At 38.5% G+C, this 6,523-nt stretch overlaps 1 protein-coding gene across 5 annotated transcripts in view; it reads right to left on the bottom strand.

The window, feature by feature from the left end:
* Positions 1–3,404, bottom strand: part of mrtfab (myocardin related transcription factor Ab) — a 49,332-nt gene extending 45,928 nt beyond the window's left edge. For 4 of the 5 annotated variants that reach the window (XM_035944364.2, XM_023262099.3, XM_023262091.3 and 1 more), the window contains exons 1-2: positions 3,307–3,401; positions 2,474–2,535 (exon numbers count right to left, since the gene is read on the bottom strand). The gene's annotated coding sequence lies outside the window, so the exon portion shown is untranslated. Of the gene's footprint in view, positions 1–2,473; positions 2,536–3,306 lie in introns of all 5 variants that reach the window. The other variant, XM_035944363.2, reaches the window with a different exon arrangement.
* Between the last annotated feature and the right edge of the window lie 3,119 nt (positions 3,405–6,523).

The raw sequence follows: 6,523 nt of genomic DNA on the forward strand, positions 1-6,523 counted from the left end.
TGGTTATCTCACTTTATGAAAGGCTCCTCTAGACTGAGCAGGCTGGTTACTCGGGCAGCTAGTCACTAATGGCCGTTTACAAAGGCAGGACGTGCTGCTGTGCTGTGTGTTGATCTCTCGCTTGCTCTCGCTGCAAATATGTGTTTTCTCACTGTGGGGTTCTGGTGGGGATTCTGTCATTACTGCACAGCAGGCCTGAAAACAATGAGGCAGTGTTGTCTGAGATGTCACTCTCTCTCTCACAATCAAACGCTGGCGCACTTGTATGAGTAACAGCACACTGACCACATGACACGACATTTTTTGTTTGATGCTGCTGGCCTTATGGATGTCTGAATGTGTATCATGTCAGATTTTAAATGTTTAGACACTATGCACTCTTTGATGAATATAACAACTACCTTTATCGGGTAAATCTAAACAGATGTGTCAAAAATATTTGCAGACCTATCAGGATACCAGTGAACAGGCTTACTCCCTATGGAAAATATTTAGAATATTAGTTTTCTAAAAGTGGATAAAAGTATAAAACAAAAACAGAATACATAAGAAAGGTTTGTGAATCTTTTCTGTCCTGTAGGGGTGAGTACTATTTGAACATTTTGATATTAGTGCAAATACAATACCTACTTTGTTTTCTACATTACTTTGAGGGATATAGAACAACAAATACTTCATGTAATAAAAGAGCAATGGTTTTCAATTATTAAAAGTTCTATAATTACACATATGCCTCCTTACGTCCCATATTTTTTCTAAAAATGAGATGAGAGTGCAATGAGAGGGTTGTCATTGTGTCGTAATGACTAGGCACAGTGTGATTGTTTATGAGGAAGAGGATCTTAACAGATTATATAGAGATGAAGACATAATAACTCTAAATTAGTATATACATTGATCAGCTCAAACATTAATATCACTCGCCAAATATTGTACAGGTTGCTTTCATGCCAGCAAAACAGCTGTGACTGATCAGGGCAAGTATATAGCCCTTCTGGAGATGTCCTTCAGTGTTTGGCACTGGATCCTTTGGGTGACGTGGGTTTGTGGGGTGAACCACTATGGATCAAGCTTGTTCCGGTGCATCTTGCGGATGCTTGAGCTGATTGAGTTCTGGGCAGCTCTGAGGCTTGGTCAAAGTCTTGGGCTCTTTGTTGTGCTTCTCAAGCCATTCCTGAACAGTATTTTTCATGTGGCGGGGTGCAGTGTCTTCCTGAGGGAGGCCGCCGCCATGAGGGATTGCTGTTGCTATGGGAGGGTGTGCCTAGCAACAGTGTTTAGGTGGTACATGTCAAAGGAACATCAACATGAATGCCAGGACCCAAAGTTTGCCAGCAAAACCCTGCAGTGTCATGGGATCGGCATTATTTACCTCATCTGTCAGTGGTTTTAATGTTGTGGCACACTGGTATAAGTTTCAAACATGAAAAGAAACTCCATTAGTATTCTGTCACCATCCTGTTTACATGTCAAACTGACTGATATCCTACAGCGAAAGACTGCAACTACAGTGTCATGACAGCATCAGATTGTCGCTTCCCCGGAGTATCTGCTAATCTATCATACCTGCTGCCAAGAAGAGCTCTGACTCAGCAGCACAAGGAGACATAAGTGAGCTCTGCATGCTGATTTTCACCTCATCGTATAAGAGACGTGAAATCACCTTATACACAGGGCAAAAGCCAAATGTAGTTATGCTATGTAGGTGCCTCTCTACACAGTCTGAGAAAAAAAAAAGCAGGAAATTAGTTTCAAAAAATGAGAAAACAACCTGACGGTGAAATTCAGTGGTGCTAAAATGAATAACAATCAAGAATTGAGACAAAATATCTCTATAAAGAAATCATTCAGTACTTCAACAAACGCTGGATACACCAAAGTGTATGCTGAGTAACTGTGAAAGCAACTGTGAAAAGATGGTGAGACAATGTACTTAGTAGCTTCTTCAGCACAACATGTGATCTCCGTCTCAGTGCGGTACATCACTCTGAGATGCATATCTCCTGTCAACAAGATGTGAGAAAGTATGTGTGGCTTTACATCTCTGAAGTTGATATTGAGGCTATAATCTAGCACAATCAAAGTCAGGTTTAGACAGTGACCTGGATATCAGATGTTACACATTTAATTAAACTGGTAAATTTCAAATGAAAACCCAGAGATGCTTACTGCAACATCAGTTGCTTCATCGTAACACTCCCAACAGATGGCAGCTGTTCTAACATGCACAGTGTACTGTTCTGGTGCAATGCACTGCAGAAAGATACTAGAGCATTCCTCACTACACACGCCCACACTAGCCTTTCAGATATGTATCACAATTACACAGGTACATGCATCCTGACAGCACTCAGATGCAGGAAAACCACAACCAACAATTTCAGCAGCTTTTTAGGTCAAAGCAGACAGGTAAAGGATGTGGTTCGTACCTGCCCTGACATAAAGCGAATTTCAAACTTGGCTTGTTGCTTACCTCTATTACAAAGTCTTGAAGGGCTGCCTTCCCATTTCAGCAGGGCAGAGCTGTGAACGGTTCTGTTGAAGAAAATAAGAGAAAAGCTTCAGAAGGGGAGATCTGGTATCCCTTTAGCTGCCCAACCCATCTTTCTCTGCTGCTCTAATATTCTCAGCATCCCTAAAAGCTTCAGGAAAAGCAACTGCATTTCTCGTCTTGAAGACGTCTTCAAGCACCAAAACGAGAAATGCAGTCGCTTTTTACTGAAGCTCTTAGGATTACCATGATCTGGATGCCTGAGAATCTACACAGAAACATTCTACACATTATGATGCTGAGCACTACTATGTGTTGGCATGTGCAAAAAAAGCCTCTGTACTTTGTACTGTAAAATAGGTTTAAAACAAGACTGATGGCAACTGATAGTGAGGGACAGATGAATTTCAGGAGGCCTCTGCACAGATGTCATGGGGCCGCAGCCTACAGCTGTCACTGTCCAAAACACACAGACGTGCTAAGCTATTGTTAGCTCGTCTGGGTGGGAGTTAACATTCTCAAAGCGAACCAAACTCAGGCTACTGTTGAAAAGCACATACAGACGACATAACCAACGTGAAAAGCTATCAACCACTACAATACCGTAGTTAATGCTAACACCGGCTACATGTGAAACCTTCCTGCTGACTGCACACAGACACTCCAACTTAGCTAGCTACCGTTAGCATAACAGCCAGGCATTACCGCTAACCGCTAGCTACATGTTCAGCGTCTGTCACGCTGCGGCTCTCTCCCGCTGGAGAAGGACACTATTGCTCACAAGATATCTATTTAATTCATATATTTACGCTTACTTATCATGTTCGCCACATGTGTGTTGTGTCTGTACGGATAAACGGCTTTGGCATCACACCGCCACTTCCGAATCACAAAGGAAACTTTATCCGGAAAACCCTCCTCTCCGTGGGACGCACAGACCCTCCCCCTCCTCCACAGCGTTGCTCCCGCAGGTTTACTACCGCTCCCCGTGATAAGAATCTGTCATGTGCCACACAGCAACACTACCCTCGGTGTAGCATGTGTAATATTTACCTGAAGAGACAGATAAAGGTGGAAATGGAGCTTTATAGTTCTTCTAAGTAGATATACAGCTCGCTGCTCGGTCTCTGGCTCCCTCTAGTGTCCAACTCTGTGAATTTCAGGAAGCCAGAGGAAGCTACAAGTTTCTGAACTACAGATTCAACCCATCATCTGTCTGTATATCCTTATTAATGCCATTTATTTCATTCCAGATTATCTAATTTCTTTGTTTTGTTTGCAATGTTTCAGTGACACATTTTCATCTAAGAAAGTGTGAATACAGCAGTGAAATAAATACTTGTTGAAGCGCCACATAAACTTTAACTATCAATATCTGAAGTGTGTGCCTGTAGATAATACACACGGCGTGTCTTTATTTATGTTTGTAAAATTAAAGACATTTACTTTAAATCAGCCTAAAGACAATATTCTGAAACTGTAATATCATTTAAAAGGCATTTCAACAAAAAACATGTTACTGTGGTGAATTTTCTCCACTGTGGGATCAGTAAAGTTTATCCTTATCCTTATCCTTTTAATCACAGCAAACATTGTATGCAAACTGGTAAAATAGTTTTGATAAAATAGTGATAGTTACATGAAGCACATGACACAGTCAGTTCGCAGCCAACAACATGCAAAAAATGTACATTTGTTTCCAGGAGGGGATCCAGTTCAACAAATTAGTAGAGTCAAGCATCGTACTAGCAACAATGGCTATTTTGGCTCAGTTTACATATAATGTTAACTGTGTTTCCAAGAGGGATGAATACTTCAACTGTCACTGTCAGTATACAATCAAAAAAGCAAACTTGGGTCATGCTATGGATTAACACCATCATAAAACACAGACAGCCTGTATACACACATAATTCTATAAAGTAGAAGTAGTTGTTGGATCTGTTGTAAGACCAGTATGTGCTTTTACAAGATGGATGGTTACACTGATTTATAAACAAAACATAGAGAAAGTAGTTAAAATGTTATAGATTTATTTTTATATAATATGAACTATATTCTACATATCATAGACAAAATATACATTTATTGTAGTATAGTTTTTATTTATTTTATTAAATTAGTTTTTAACTAATTTGTAGTCATTAAAATGTTAAATATATGTAAATATATATTCTATTATGTATCTAATGTATTATGAGAACTATGATATTTTATTCTTCTTACCATTATCATTGTTGTTGTATATTATATCATGAGGTTATATATGTTTTATCTTAATATGTTTCCAAAATACAGTTTTTAAAGAACAAATTTAACTAAATGTAAGTGGCTTAAGGCTGATTTGTCTTCAGTTCAACTATTATCGAAAGAAACCTTCCGAGCAGCCTTTGCTGACAATGGGGAGGAAAAAAACTCCCTTTTTAACAGGAAGAAACCTCTGACAGAACCAGGCCAAGAGAGGATGCAGCCTGCCTCGACTGGTAAGGTCTTTATTATATTTACATTGGAAATACTTACAGATATGAAATGTTTTGTTTTTTTAAATAGTGCTGATTACTGGGGAGTTCACGGTGTACCCTAAAGCTGCAGAGGCAGGTGTGGTGAATGTTTCTCCAGTTGATCACAATCTGCACCTTCACATATTTGAGTCTATGGTATTTGCAGTTTTTTAGACGCTTTTTGTCCAGTGCAGATATTTTCCGTTGATTTTTGATGCAAAACTTGAGAATGCTAAAAAATTAAACAACACACATGAATAAAGAAAAAAAAGTCTCACTTTGATTATATGTATGTTCAGTTCAATGGTCTGGAACGCTGTACCGTCCTGATCATACATCAGTGTTCCTTAAAAGGTGCCTTCATCCGTCCTGATTTTCACTCCCTGAAAATGAAAAGACAAAGGGGATCAGCTGAACGGGTCACTGTGAACTGTGGACTGTGGGAATCAGAATAACAGAAGTTTGTAGGAAGTTGTCAGGATAATGTGACTTACATGGACAGAAAGACTGTCATTTACTGATGTGACCGAGTGTCACATGAGTGATGGAGATGCGGTGGGATAGGGAGATAAATAAATGTCCACAGTCTCCCAAGAAACACTAATGTTCAACAGGACTTAGTGATGAATGTCCCTGAGGGGAGAAGATTAAATATTTTAGCCTCCACAGTCGAGAACCTTTTTTTTAAATGTCCATGTTGTTTCATATTTAGCAACAGAAGATGTTAAAAATGTGAATACAAAAGTAAATGTGAGTGTAATCTGTACCTGAATCAACTCACTGCAGAAATGAAGAATGGAAATTTGTCAAGTTTCCACTCATTTGTAACACTTGACTGACGTTTAAACTTGTACTTTTATCTTTGTAATTGATGCACAAATGATGTAACTATCTGTATTCATCATTTGTCTCTCATGAAAGATTAATTCTCAAAAAATCAGCAAAGCTAAAAAGTGAAGAGACAAGGTTGAAGGCTTTTCACCAGCAAATATAAAAATCAGAAACAAAATAGAACTGAACATTGCATATTGTGCAAGATAGAGGATGTAGACAGACATATAAATTGAAACTTTGTAAATCACCAAAATGTAAATTAAATAATGGTAAAATCTAACACTAGAGGTAGCTGTTGCATCAGTATGAATGTTCATTGTTACACTATTATTTTTACACTACAAATAAATACAATTAGTGCACAGGTTTGAATGAAAATTATTGCACAGGCATAAATATTTTTTTCAGTACTTGCTGTATTTCAGTGTATGAGCAGCCCTGAGAAAGAAATGGTCACAGAGTCCGGTGGTTTGGATTTTTTGACCAGGATTTCCGGAGCCCTTTAAAGTTTTAAGGAAATGTCTTAAAAGTAGTTGACTAGTGTGTTTTGCAGAAGACAATAAGATCCATGAATTGTTAAATGATTTGTTAATCAAATTAACACATACTTTATATTATTGAATGAAGAAAGTCAAAACTTTATATGAAGTGTTTACAGGTAGGCTAAATATTGTATGCTCACAAAATGACCACATGA

This window comes from Amphiprion ocellaris, chromosome 18 (assembly GCF_022539595.1).
Source record: "Amphiprion ocellaris isolate individual 3 ecotype Okinawa chromosome 18, ASM2253959v1, whole genome shotgun sequence".
In the NCBI taxonomy this organism is placed as follows: Eukaryota; Metazoa; Chordata; class Actinopteri; family Pomacentridae; genus Amphiprion; species Amphiprion ocellaris.